The sequence below is a fragment of the Lissotriton helveticus genome, chromosome 5_1 (genome assembly GCF_964261635.1).
Source record: "Lissotriton helveticus chromosome 5_1, aLisHel1.1, whole genome shotgun sequence".
NCBI classification, from domain to species: domain Eukaryota; kingdom Metazoa; phylum Chordata; class Amphibia; order Caudata; family Salamandridae; genus Lissotriton; species Lissotriton helveticus.
In genome coordinates, this window is record NC_136065.1 from 1651533059 (window position 1) to 1651547683 (window position 14625).

At 52.3% G+C, this 14625-nt stretch overlaps 6 non-coding genes across 6 annotated transcripts; all 6 read right to left on the reverse strand.

Moving 5' to 3' along the window:
- Positions 1–7533: 7533 nt before the first annotated feature.
- TRNAR-UCG (transfer RNA arginine (anticodon UCG)) lies at positions 7534–7606 on the reverse strand. The gene has a single exon. It is a non-coding gene; the product is annotated as a tRNA-Arg (tRNA).
- Positions 7607–8253: 647 nt separating this feature from the next.
- TRNAR-CCU (transfer RNA arginine (anticodon CCU)) lies at positions 8254–8326 on the reverse strand. The gene has a single exon. It is a non-coding gene; the product is annotated as a tRNA-Arg (tRNA).
- A 790-nt stretch (positions 8327–9116) lies between these two features.
- On the reverse strand, positions 9117–9189 carry TRNAR-UCG (transfer RNA arginine (anticodon UCG)). Its single transcript has one exon. It is a non-coding gene; the product is annotated as a tRNA-Arg (tRNA).
- Positions 9190–9832: 643 nt separating this feature from the next.
- TRNAR-CCU (transfer RNA arginine (anticodon CCU)) lies at positions 9833–9905 on the reverse strand. Its single transcript has one exon. It is a non-coding gene; the product is annotated as a tRNA-Arg (tRNA).
- Positions 9906–10706: 801 nt separating this feature from the next.
- TRNAR-UCG (transfer RNA arginine (anticodon UCG)) lies at positions 10707–10779 on the reverse strand. The gene has a single exon. It is a non-coding gene; the product is annotated as a tRNA-Arg (tRNA).
- Positions 10780–12300: 1521 nt separating this feature from the next.
- Positions 12301–12373, reverse strand: TRNAR-UCG (transfer RNA arginine (anticodon UCG)). Its single transcript has one exon. It is a non-coding gene; the product is annotated as a tRNA-Arg (tRNA).
- Positions 12374–14625: the final 2252 nt, after the last annotated feature.

Here is a 14625-nt window from a genome sequence, read left to right on the forward strand (position 1 = left end):
CGCAGGGTGAGCCTCCCCTGGCACGCCGGACCCCGTCCTGGGCACCCTGCCATGCGCCAGGACCCAGGACGGAGCCCGGGGTGGGGAGGCCGCCATCCCCGGGCCCTCAGGGGCCCCGGATGGAGCTCCTGAACACAGACAAGCAAGGGGAGGCTCCCCGGGCACATCGGAACCCCTTTCCGGGCCCTTGGCAGTGCGGCAGGCTGGGAGACAGGGCCGAGGGCCGGAGCACCCGACCCGGGGCCCACCCGGGCCCCTGGACGCAGCCTAGGCTCCCAAGCCCGGAGGCGCATGGGACGCCTCCCCGGTCCCTCCGGACCCCGTCCCGGGCACCCTGCCACGCAGCAGGACCAAGGACAGAGCCCGGGGTGGGGAGGCCGCCCTCCCCGGGCCCTCAGGGGCCCTAGCCACTGCTCCTGAACCCAGCCAAGCAAGGGGAGGCTCCCCGGGCAATTCGGAACCCCTTCCCGGGCCCTTGGCAGTGCGGCAGGCTGGGAGACAGGGCCCAGGGCCGGAGCACCCGACCCGGGGCCCGCCCGGGCCCCTGGACCCAGCCGGGGCTCCCAAGCCCGGAGGTGCATGGGACGCCTCCCCGGTCCCTCCGGACCCCGTCCCGGGCACCCTGCCATGCAGCAGGACCAAGGACAGAGCCCGGGGTGGGGAGGCCGCCCTCCCCGGGCCCTCAGGGGCCCTAGCCACTGCTCCTGAACCCAGCCAAGCAAGGGGAGGCTCCCCGGGAACAACGGAACCCATTCCTAGGCCCTTGGCAGTGCGGTAGGCTGGGAGACAGGGACCAGGGCCGGAGCACCCGACCCGGGGCCCGCCCGGGCCCCTGGACCCAGCCGGGGCTCCCAAGCCCAGAGGCGCATGGGACGCCTCCCCGGACCCATGGAGCCCGTCCTGGGCATTGAGCCATGCCGTTGGCCTGGAGATGGGTGCCCCGGACGCCCGGGGGAGGTCTGTCCGGGACACATGGAGCCCGTCCTGGGCATTGAACCATGCCGTTGGCCTGGAGAAGGGAGCCCCGGGCGCCCGGGGGAGGACTGCCCGGTACCCGTGGAGCCCTTCCCGGGTACTTTGCAACGCCGTTGGCCTCCTGGAGATGGGTGCCCCGAACGCCCGGGGGGCGGGCTGCCCGGGACCCGTGGAGCCCGTCCTGGGCACTCTGACCTGCTGTTGGCCCGGGGGAGGACTGCCCGGGACCCGTGGAGCCCGTCCTGGGCACTCTGACAAGCTGTTGGCCCGGGGAAGGGACCCCAGACGCTCGGGACCCGTGGAGCCCGTCCTTGGCACTCTGACAAGCCGTTGGCCCGGGGAAGGGAGCCCCAGACGACCGGGACCTGTGGAGCCCGTCCTGGGCACTCCTGTATGCCGTTGGCCCGGGGAAGGGAGCCCCGGACGTCCGGGACCCGTGGAGCCCGTCCTGGGCACTCCTGTATGCCGTTGGCCCGGGGAAGGGAGCCCCGGACGTCCGGGACCCGTGGAGCCCGTCCTGGGCACTCTGAAATGCTTTGGCCCGGGGAAGGGAGCCCCGGACACCCGGGGGAGGACTGCCCGGGACCCGTGGAACTCGTCCTGGGCACTCTGACATGCCGCTGGCCCGGGGAAGGGTGCCCCGGACGCCCGGGGCCCGTGGAGCCCGTCCTGGGCACTCTGACAAGCCGTTGGCCCGGGGAAGGGAGACCTGGACGCCCGGAACCCGTGGAGCCCGTCCTGGGCACTCTGAATTGCTTTGGCCCGGGGAAGGGAGCCCCGGACGCCCGGGGGAGGACTGCCCGGGACCCGTGGAACTGGTCCAGGGCACTCTGACATGCCGCTGGCCCGGGGAAGGGTGCCCCGGATGACCGGGGCCCGTGGAGCCCGTCCTGGGCACTCTGACATGCCGCTGGCCCGGGGAAGGGAGCCCCGGACGCCCGGGGCCCGTGGAGCCCGTCCTGGGCACTCTGACAAGCCGTTGGCCCGGGGAAAGGGAGCCCCGGACGCCCGGGACCCGTGGAGCCCGTCCTGGGCACTCTGACATGCCGTCAGCCCGGATGGAGCCCCGGGCGCACGGGGGACGAAGGCCCGGGACGCATGGAGCCCGTCCCGGGCACTCTGCCATGCCGTCAGCCTGGATGGAGCCCCGGACACCCGGGGGGACGAAGGCCCGGGACGCATGGAGCCTGTCCCGGGCACTCTGCCATGCCGTCGGCCTGGATGGAGCACCGGACGCCCGGGGGACGACTGCCCAAGAGCCATGGAGCCCGTCCTGGGCAATTTGACATGCAGTTGGCCTGGAGGAAGGAAGCTCCAGGTGGCCTAGGGAGGTGTTGCCCAGGCATATCCCATCTGGTCCCCATGGCAGAGAACCACCAACCCTGGAGGGGTGTCCGGGCATACCCTGCCCCATAGTAATCCGGATGCAAATTACCCCCCTTTCTTGCAATCTGTGCACGCGAGGTGACAGAGGGGACCCAAGGCGTGAAAGAACCCGACCTCATGGAGCCCTCGCTGGGATCCGGGAGGCGAATGGCACCTCATTAAGACTTCCAGGGAAGTTCGGCCATCTGGTCCCCCCCCATAAGAAAGCGTTGCGGGCGACCAGATGCCCGAGGGGATCCGGGCGACCAGATGGCCGAGGGAATCTGGGCGATCAGATGGCCGGGCATGGAGGTGAAGCCGCCTGGACTCTTCCCCACCCCGTCCCGTCCCGGGACAAATGCCCGGGACGCATGGAGCCCGTCCTGGCCACTTGACGTCCCGTCCTGGGCATTGAACCATGCCGTCGGCCTGGAGAAGGGAGCCCCCGGACGCCCGGGGGAGGACTGCCCGGTACCCGTGGAGCCCTTCCCGGGTACTTTGCAACGCCGTTGGCCTCCTGGAGATGGATGCCCCAGATGCCCAGGGGTGGGCTGCCCGGGACCCATGGAGCCCGTCCTGGTCACTTTTACATGCCGTCGGCCTGGAGGTGGGTGCCCTGGACGCCCGGGGGAGGCCTGCCCGGGACCCGTGGAGCCCTTCCCGGGTTCGTTGCCAATGCCGTTGGCCTCATGGAGATGGGTGCCCCGGACGCCCGGGGGAGGACTGCCCGGTACCCGTGGAGTCCTTTCCGGGTACTTTGCAACGCCGTTGGCCTCCTGGAGATGTGTGCCCCGAACGCCCGGGGGCAGGGCTGTCCGGGGCCCATGGAGCCCGTCCTGGGCACTGTGACATGCCGTCGGCCTGGAGGTGGGAGCCCCGGACGCCCGGGGGAAGGCTGCCCAGGATCCGTGGAGCCCTTCCCGGGTACTTTGCCATCCCGTTGGCCTCCTGGAGATGGGTGCCCCGGACGCCCGGGGGAGGTCTGTCCGGGGCCCATGGAGCCCGTCCTGGGCAGTGTGACATGCCGTTGGCCTGGAGGTGGGAGCCCCGGACGCCCGGGGGAAGGCTGCCCGGGACCCGTGGAGCCCTTCCCGGGTACTTTGCAATCCCGTTGGCCTCCTGGAGATGGGTGCCCTGGACGCCCAGGGGAGGTCTGTCCGGGACACGTGGAGCCCGTCCTGGGCATTGAGCCATGCCGTTGGCCCGGAGAATGGAGCCCCCAGACGCCCGGGGGAGGTGTTGCCCAGGCATATCTCATCTGGTCCCCCGGGCAGAGAACCACCAGCCCTGGAGAGGTGTCCGGGCGTACCCTGCCCCTAGTAATCCGGAGGGAAATTACCCCCCTTTCTTGCAATCCGTGCACGCGAGGTGACAGAGGGGACCCAAGGCGTAAAAGAACCCGACCTCATGGAGCCCTAGCTGGGATCCAGGAGCCGAATGGCACCTCATCGGGACTTCCAGGGAAGCCCGGCCATCTGGTCGCCCCATTGGAAAGCATCGCGGGCGACCAGAGGGCCGGGATCGAAAGGACTCCCAGCTCCCCATCCATCCCAAGCCTTCGCGGTAGGGTTCCTGACTGCTTGCCCATGCAAGGCAGGGCTCTTGGACCCCGGCTGGGCCTCAGGCGCAGGTTGGACCACCGGAGCTCTAGGGCCCGGACGACCTGGGGGAGGAATGCCCGGGACCCGTGGAGCCCGTCCTGGGTACTTTGACATGCCGTCGGCCTGGAGGTGGGTGCCCCGGACGCCCGGGGGAAGCTGCCCGGGACCCATGGAGCCCGTCCTGGGTACTTTGACATTCCGTCAGCCTGGAGGTGGGAGCCCCGGACGCCCGGGGGGAGGTCTGCCCGGGACCCATGGAGCCCGTCCTGGGTACTTTGCCAATGCCGTTGGCCTCATGGAGATGGGTGCCCCGGACGCCCAGGGGAGGTCTACCCGGGATACATGGAGCCCTTCCCGGGTACTTTGCCAATGCCGTTGGCCTCGTGGAGATGGGTGCCCCGGACGCCCGTGGGAGGTCTACCCGGGACCCATGGAGCCCGTCCTGGGTACTTTGCCACTGCCGTTGGCCTCACGGAGATGGGTGCCCCGGACGCCCGAGGGACGTCTGCCCGGGACCCATGGAGCCCGTCCTGAGTACTTTGCCAATGCCGTTGGCCTCCTGGAGATGGGTGTCCCGGACGCCCGGGGGAGGACTGTCCCGGACTCATGGAGCCCGTCCTGGGCACTTTGACATGCCGTCGGCCTGGCGGTGGGAGCCCCGGACGCCCGGGGGAGGGCTGCACGGGACCCATGGAGCCCGACCCGGGCACTCTGTCATGCCGTCCGCCTGGATGGAGCCCCGGACGCCGGGGGACGAATGCCCGGGACGCATGGAGCCCGTCCTGGGCACTTTTCCATGCCTTCGGCCTGGAGCCCCCAGACACCCAGGGGAGGACCACCGTGAAAACCATGGAGCCCGACCCGGGCACTCTGCCATACCGTCAGCCTGGATGGAGCCCCGGACGCCCGGGGGACGAATGCCTGGGACGCATGGAGCCCGTCCTGGGCACTTTTCCATGCCTTCTGCCTGGAGCCCCCAGACACCCAGGGGAGGACCACCGTGAAAACCATGGAGCCCGACCCGGGCACTCTGCCATACCGTCAGCCTAGATGGAGCCCCGGACGCCCAGGGGACGAATGCCCGGGACGCATGGAGCCCGTCCTGGGCACTTTTCCATGCCGTCAGCCTGGATGGAGCCTCGGACGCCCGGGGGACGACTACCCAGGAGCCATGGAGCCCGTCCTGGGCAATTTGACATGCAGTTGGCCTGGAGGAAGGAAGCCCCGGGTGGCCTAGGGAGGTGTTGCCCAGGCATAGCCCATCTGGTCCCCATGGCAGAGAACCACCAGCCTCGGAGGGGTGTCCGGGCGTACCCTTCTCCCTAGTAATCCGGAGGAAAATTACCCCCTTTTCTTGTAATCTGTGCACGCGAGGTGACAGAGGGGACCCAAGGTGCGAATGTACCCGACCTCCTGGAGCCCTCGCTGGGATCCGGGCGGCGAATGGCACCTCATCGGGACTTCCAGGGAAGTTCGGCCATCTGGTCGCCCCATAGGAAAGCGTTGCGGGCGACCAGATGCCCGAGGGGATCCGGGCGACCAGATGGCCGAGGGAATCTGGGCGATCAGATGGCTGGACACGGAAGTGAAGCCGCCTGGACTCTCCCGACCCTGTCCTCGTCCCCGTGCCCGGGACGCATGGAGCCCGTCCTGGGCACTTTTCCATGCCTTCGGCCTGGAGCCCCCAGACACCCAGGGGTGGACCACCGTGAAAGCCATGGAGCCCGACCCGGGCACTCTGCCATACCGTCAGCCTGGATGGAGCCCCGGACGCCCGGGGGACGAATGCCCGGGACGCATGGAGCCCGTCCTGGGCACTTTTCCATGCCTTCGGCCTGGAGCGCCCCGACACCCTGGGGAGGACCACCCTGGAAACCATGGAGCCCGACCCAGGCACTCTGCCATGCCGTCGGCCTGGATGGAGCCCCGGACGCCCGGGGGACGAATGCCCGGGACGCATGGAGCCCGTCCTGGGTACTTTTCCATGCCGTCGGCCAGGAGCCCCCTGACACCCAGGGGAGGACCACCGTGAAAACCATGGAGCCCGACCCGGGCACTCTGCCATACCGTCAGCCTGGATGTAGCCCCGGACGCCCGGGGGACGAATGCCCGGGACGCATGGAGCCCGTCCCGGGCACTCTGCCATGCCGTCCCGACAAATTCGTACGGACTCCTAACCTTACGACACGGATCGGAATCGAGCCCTTTCTGACCCAGCAGTTTCAGGCGCCCGGGGGACGAATGCCCGGGACGCATGGAGCCCGACCCGGGCACTCTGCCATGCCGCCGGCCTGGATGGAGCCCCGGACGCCCGGGGGACGAATGCCCGGGACGCATGGAGCCCGTCCCGGGCACTCTGCCATGCCGTCGGCCTGGATGGAGCCCCGGACGCCCGGGGGACGACTGCCCAAGAGCAATGGAGCACATCCCGGGCACTCTGCCATGCCGTCCTGACAAATTCGTATGGACTCCTAACCTTCCGACACGGATCGGAATCGAGCCCTTTCTGACCCAGCAGATTTCAGGTTGATTTGCTATATACTTTACGTACGATTTTATGGGGGCCGATTCCGATCCGGTACGTAAAAGCACATCCGACCGACATGTCGGACAACCACGTACACCCAGGGGATAGGACTGCCTGGGTCACATGGACCCCGTCCTGGGAACTCTGATCTGCCGCCGGCGCCGGGGATCGAACCGTGATCACCAGATGGGAATATCCCAAAAATCTGGCATGGATACGGCCCGCCAGGACAGGTTTGGGCACACCTGCATTAGGCCACTGAGGCACAGATAAAAGCCAGTAATCTAGAGGCATTATTTAAATGTATTCAATCGTCCAACACTGGTGTCTGCACACAGGACATTTCTCAGTTCTCTCCTTAAGTAAACTTCCCATTTTCATCCTCTTCCATCCCCGACTTTAACACTCTGTTCTGTGCTATAATGGAGACTCTGTATTTCTAGCAAGTGGAGAGATATTGGAGGAGAACCATTTTCGAATCAACACTTCTTCTTCCATGGATGCTTTTCTCAATAAACTGGGCTTTGACAGTGGTATTAGCCGTCCTTGTCTTCAGCAAGACACAGAAACAGGCACCAAGTCTACTAACCAAGTTCAACCACACTCTGCAACTTAATAGACCAGTGCTTTACAAATTATCCATCTGTGTCATCAGCAAAGGCAGCCAATGTGCCAATCCTTTATAATTCTTCTGTAGTACTTTTCTTTCTCGTAGGAAAAATGAGCATTTTAACTGCACAAATCATACAGATTTTACACTTGAAGCACTACATGAACACATACTTACACACCTTGCAGTTCATCTACACACACTTAAGATAAAACCCTTTCTGTCAAGTCAGAATTCTGCAAACCTAGTACATATTCAGTGCATATATATAGAAGCACTTTTTAATGTCACTTAAATGCACTAGATTTTAGACTAAAGATGCAATTTAAATGACTGTGCAGTATGTACTCCACTTTATTATTAATTAGGAATGAGAACATGATGCCTATAAGAGTATTGGAAGGCCTGCTTCCATTCTGAATGGAAACCTGAATTGTGTGACCATTGGCAAAAACTGACCACGAAGGGACTCGAACCCTCAATCTTCTGATCCGAAATCAGACGCCTTATCCATTAGGCGACGCAGTCATGTGCCATGCTGTGTTTATTTTTATACTGTAGGTGGTAGGCAAGGATGGAAAATATATTGTTTATAGTTATTTAGGTTTACATCCCATTGTGGGTTTTTTCAGCTCCTTTCAATTAAAGCACTTTTTTGGAATCTATATAATGAGAATGTCACCAGTACGATAATCTTTTGTTTTCTTTTTTGCATTTAAACCTCTTTCTTCATGAGATTAAAGCTCAGTAAATGCTTTACATAGCTCTTGATGTTTCCATAAGTGGAGAGAAACTGTTTTGAAAGTAGTACAAACTGCTCCTTCCTGGATATTCCAATTTACACACACTCAAAGGTTGTATACCTTTCATGAATCCTGACTTGCCCTATTCAAGTAGCTGAAAGCCTTTCACCACCTCTAGAAACAACAGTTACACCAATCCAATTCAAATGATTTTTTTCAAAGGAATATCTTCTGCCGGGTCAAAAATGCATCTGACAAAGATAGGTGTTTCAAAAATCTACTTTGTAGTTTCAGAACATCAACATGACTCTGAAGAGTACAGAAGTAAAATGGTACCATTTCAAAATTCCTAATACCTCATAAGCTTCTGAGAGGAAGCATGTAATAAATATATTTATTTTTTCTGGAAAAGTAAGATTGGACATAGGTTTGCACCTCAGATGGGACTCGAACCCACAATCCCTGGCTTAGGAGGCCAGTGCCTTATCCATTAGGCCACTGAGGCACAGATAAATACCAGCAATCTAGAGGCATTATTTAAATGTATTCAATCGTCCAACACTGGTGTCTGTACACAGGACATTTCTCAGTTCTCTCCTTAAGTAAACTTCCCATTTTCATCCTCTTCCATCCCCGACTTTAACACTCTGTTCTGTGCTATAATGGAGACTCAGTATTTCTAGCAAGTGGAGAGAAATTGGAGGAGAACCATTTTCGAATCAACACTTCTTCTTCCATGGATGCTTTTCTCAATAAACTGGGCTTTGACAGTGGTATCAAGCCGTCCTTGTCTTCAGCAGGACACAGAAACAGGCACCAAGTCTACTAACCAAGTTCAACCACACTCTGCAACTTAATAGACCAGTGCTTTACAAATTAGCCATCTGTGTCATCAGCAAAGGCAGCCAATGTGCCAATCCTTTATAATTCTTCTGTAGTACTTTTCTTTCTCGTAGGCAAAATTAGCACTTTAACTGCACAAATCATACAGATTTTACACTTGAAGCACTACATGAACACTTACTTACACACCTTGCAGTTCATCTACACACACTTAAGCTAAAAACCATTCTCTCAAGTCAGAATTCTGCAAACCTAGTACATATTCAGTGCATGAACATAGAAGCACTTTTTAATGCCTAGATTTTAGACTGAAGATGCAATCTAAATGACTGTGCAGTATGTACTCCACTTTATTATTAATTAGGAATGAGAACATGATGGCTATGAGAGTATTGGAAGAGCCTGCTTCCATTCTGAATGGAAACCTGAATTGTGTGGCCATTGTCAAAAACCGACCACAAAGGAACTCGAACCCTCAATCTTCTGATCCGAAGTCAGACGCCTTATCCATTAGGCCACACGGTCATGTGTCCTGCTGTGTTTATTTTTATACTGTAGGTGTTATGCAAGGATGGAAAATATATTATTTATAGTTATTTAGGTTTACATCCCATTGTGTTTTTTTCAGCTCTTTCAATTAAAGCACTTTTTTGGAATCTATATAATGAGAATGTCACCAGTACGATAATCGTTTGTTTTCTTTTTTGCATTTAAACCTCTTTCTTCACGAGATTAAAGCTCAGTAAATGCTTTACATAGCTCTGGATGTTTCCAGAAGTGGAGAGAAACTGTTTTGAAAGTTGTACAAACTGCTCCTTCCTGGATATTCCAATTTACACACACTCAAAGGTTGTATACATTTCATGAATCCTGACTTGCCCTATTCAAGTAGCTGAAAGCCTTTCACCACCTGTAGAAACAACAGTTACACCAATCCAATTCAAATCATTCTTTCCAAAGGAATATCTTCTGCCGGGTCAAAAATGCATCTGACAAAGATAGGTGTTTAAAAATCTACTTTGTAGTTTCAGAACATCAACATGACTCTGAAGAGTACAGAAGTAAAATGGTACCATTTCAAAGTTCCTAATACCTCATAAGCTTCTGAGAGGAAGCATGTGATAAATATATTTATTTTTCTGGAAGAGGAAGAGTGGACATTGGTTTGCACCTCAGATGGGACTCGAACCCACAATTCCTGGCTTAGGAGGCCAGTGCCTTATCCATTAGGCCACTGAGGCACAGATAAAAGCCAGTAATCTAGAGGCATTATTTAAATGTATTCAATCGTCCAACACTGGTGTCTGCACACAGGACATTTCTCAGTTCTCTCCATAAGTAAACTTCCAATTTTCATCCTCTTCCATCCCCGACTTTAACACTCTGTTCTGTGCTATAATGGAGACTCTGTATTTCTAGCAAGTGGAGAGATATTGGAGGAGAACCATTTTCGAATCAACACTTCTTCTTCCATGGATGCTTTTCTCAATAAACTGGGCTTTGACAGTGGTATCAGCCGTCCTTGTCTTCAGCAAGACACAGAAACAGGCACCAAGTCTACTAACCAAGTTCAACCACACTCTGCAACTTAATAGACCAGTGCTTTACAAATAAGCCATCTGTGTCATCAGCAAAGGCAGCCTATGTGCCATTCCTTTATAATTCTTCTGTAGTACTTTTCTTTCTCATAGGCAAAATGAGCACTTTAACTGCACAAATCATACAGATTTTACACTTGAAGCACTACATGAACACATACTTACACACCTTGCAGTTCATCTACACACACTTAAGCTAAAACCCATTCTGTCAAGTCAGAATTCTGCAAACCTAGTACATATTCAGTGCATGTACATAGAAGCACTTTTTAATGCCAATTAAATGCACTAGATTTTAGACTGAAGATGCAATCTAAATGACTTTGCAGTATGTACTCCACTTTATTATTAATTAGGAATGAGAACATGATGGCTATAAGAGTATTGGAAGAGCCTGCTTCCATTCTGAATGGAAACCTGAATTGTGTGACCATTGGCAAAAACTGACCACGAAGGGACTCGAACCCTCAATCTTCTGATCCGAAGTCAGACGCCTTATCCATTAGGCGACGCAGTCATGTGCCATGCTGTGTTTATTTTTATACTGTAGGTGGTATGCAAGGATGGAAAATATATTATTTATAGTTATTTAGGTATACATCCCATTGTGGTTTTTTTCAGCTCCTTTCAATTAAAGCACTTTTTTGGAATCTATAAAATGAGAATGTCACCAGTACGATAATCTTTTGTTTTCTTTTTTGCATTTAAACCTCTTTCTTCATGAGATTAAAGCTCAGTAAATGCTTTACATAGCTCTGGATGTTTCCAGAAGTGGAGAGAAACTGTTTTGAAAGTAGTACAAACTGCTCCTTCCTGGATATTCCAATTTACACACACTCAAAGGTTGTATACCTTTCATGAATCCTGACTTGCCCTATTCAAGTAGCTGAAAGCCTTTCACCACATCTAGAAACAACAGTTACACCAATCCAATTCAAATAATTTTTTCCAAAGGAATATCTTCTGCCGGGTCAAAAATGCATCTGACAAAGATAGGTGTTTCAAAAATCTACTTTGTAGTTTCAGAACATCAACATGACTCTGAAAAGTACAGAAGTAAAATGGTACCATTTCAAAATTCCTAATACCTCATAAGCTTCTGAGAGGAAGCATGTAATAAATATATTTATTTTTTCTGGAAAAGTAAGAGTGGACATAGGTTTGCACCTCGGATGGGACTCGAACCCACAATCCCTGGCTTAGGAGACCAGTGCCTTATCCATTAGGTCACTGAGGCACAGATCACTACCAGCAATCTAGAGGCATTATTTAAATGTATTCAATCGTCCAACACTGGTGTCTGCACAAAGGACATTTCTCAGTTCTCTCCTTAAGTAAACTTCCCATTTTCATCCTCTTCCATCCCCGACTTTAACACTCTGTTCTGTGCTATAATGGAGACTCAGTATTTCTAGCAAGTGGAGAGAAATCGGAGGACAACCATTTTCGAATCAACACTTCTTCTTCCATGGATGCTTTTCTCAATAAACTGGGCTTTGACAGTGGTATCAAGCCGTCCTTGTCTTCAGCAGGACACAGAAACAGGCACCAAGTCTACTAACCAAGTTCAACCACACTCTGCAACTTAATAGACCAGTGCTTTACAAATTAGCCATCTGTGTCATCAGCAAAGGCAGCCAATGTGCCACTCCTTTATAATTCTTCTGTAGTACTTTTCTTTCTCGTAGGAAAAATGAGCACTTTAACTGCACAAATCATACAGATTTTACACTTGAAGCACTACATGAACACATACTTACACACCTTGCAGTTCATCTACACACACTTAAGCTAAAACCCTTTCTGTCAAGTCAGAATTCTGCAAACCTAGTACATATTCAGTGCATGTATATAGAAGCACTTTTTAATGCCACTTAAATGCACTAGATTTTAGACTGAAGATGCAATTTAAATGACTGTGCAGTATGTACTCCACTTTATTATTAATTAGGAATGAGAACATGATGGCTATAAGAGTATTGGAAGGCCTGCTTCCATTCTGAATGGAAACCTGAATTGTGTGACCATTGGCAAAAACTGACCACGAAGGGACTCGAACCCTCAATCTTCTGATCCGAAATCAGACGCCTTATCCATTAGGCGACGCAGTCATGTGCCATGCTGTGTTTATTTTTATACTGTAGGTGGTAGGCAAGGATGGAAAATATATTATTTATAGTTATTTAGGTTTACATCCCATTGTGTGTTTTTTCAGCTCCTTTCATTTAAAGCACTTTTTTGGAATCTATATAATGAGAATGTCACCAGTACGATAATCTTTTGTTTTCTTTTTTGCATTTAAACCTCTTTCTTCATGAGATTAAAGCTCAGTAAATGCTTTACATAGCTCTGGATGTTTCCAGAAGTGGAGAGAAACTGTTTTGAAAGTAGTACAAACTGCTCCTTCCTGGATATTCCAATTTACACACACTCAAAGGTTGTATACCTTTCATGAATCCTGACTTGCCCTATTCAAGTAGCTGAAAGCCTTTCACCACCTCTAGAAACAACAGTTACACCAATCCAATTCAAATGATTTTTTCCAAAGGAATATCTTCTGCCGGGTCAAAAATGCATCTGACAAAGATAGGTGTTTAAAAATCTACTTTGTAGTTTCAGAACATCAACATGACTCTGAAGAGTACAGAAGTAAAATGGTACCATTTCAAAGTTCCTAATACCTCATAAGCTTCTGAGAGGAAGCATGTAATAAATATATTTATTTTTCTGGAAGTGGAAGAGTAGACATTGGTTTGCACCTCAGATGGTACTCGAACCCACAATCCCTGGATTAGGAGGCCAGTGCCTTATCCATTATGCCACTAAGGCACAGATAAAAGCCAGTAATCTAGAGGCATTATTTAAATGTATTCAATCGTCCAACACTGGTGTCTGCACACAGGACATTTCGCAGTTCTCCCCATAAGTAAACTTCCAATTCTCATCCTCTTCCATCCCCGACTTTAACACTCTGTTCTGTGCTATAATGGAGACTCTGTATTTCTAGCAAGTCGAGAGATATTGGAGGAGAACCATTTTCGAATCAGCACTTCTTCTTCCATGGATGCTTTTCTCAATAAACTGGGCTTTGACAGTGGTATCAAGCCGTCCTTGTCTTCAGCAAGACACAGAAACAGGCACCAAGTCTACTAACCAAGTTCAACCACACTCTGCAACTTAATAGACCAGTGCTTTACAAATAAGCCATCTGCGTAATCAGCAAAGGCAGCCAATGTGCCAATCCTTTATAATTCTTCTGTAGTACTTTTCTTTCTCGTAGGCAAAATGAGCACTTTAACTGCACAAATCATACAGATTTTACACTTGAAGCATTACATGAACACATACTTACACACCTTGCAGTTCATCTACACACACTTAAGCTAAAACTCATTCTGTCAAGTCAGAATTCTGCAAACCTAGTACATATTCAGTGCATGTACATAGAAGCACTTTTTAATGCCAATTAAATGCACTAGATTTTAGACTGAAGATGCAATCTAAATGACTGTGCAGTATGTACTCCACTTTATTATTAATTAGGAATGAGAACATGATGGCTATAAGAGTATTGGAAGAGCCTGCTTCCATTCTGAATGGAAACCTGAATTGCGTGGCCATTGTCAAAAACAGACCACGAAGGAACTCGAACCCTCAATCTTCTGATCCGAAGTCAGACGCCTTATCCATTAGGCCACGCCGTAATGTGTCCTGCTGTGTTTATTTTTATACTGTAGGTGGTATGCAAGGATGGAAAATATATTATTTATAGGTATTTAGGTTTACATCCCATTGTGTTTTTTTCAGCTCCTTTCAATTAAAGCACTTTTTTGGAATCTATATAATGAGAATGTCACCAGTACGATAATCTTTTGTTTTCTTTTTTTCATTTAAACCTCTTTCTTCATGAGATTAAAGCTCAGTAAATGCTTTACATAGCTCTGGATGTTTCCAGAAGTGGAGAGAAACTGTTTTGAAAGTAGTACAAACTGCTCCTTCTTGGATATTCCAATTTACACACACTCAAAGGTTGTATACCTTTCATGAATCCTGACTTGCCCTATTCAAGTAGCTGAAAGCCTTTCACCACATCTAGAAACAACAGTTACACCAATCCAATTCAAATAATTTTTTCCAAAGGAATATCTTCGGCCGGGTCAAAAATGCATCTGACAAAGATAGGTGTTTCAAAAATCTACTTTGTAGTTTCAGAACATCAACATGACTCTGAAGAGTACAGAAGTAAAATGGTACCATTTCAAAATTCCGAATACCTCATAAGCTTCTGAGAGGAAGCATGTAATAAATATATTTATTTTTTCTGGAAAAGTAAGAGTGGACATAGCTTTGCACCTCAGATGGG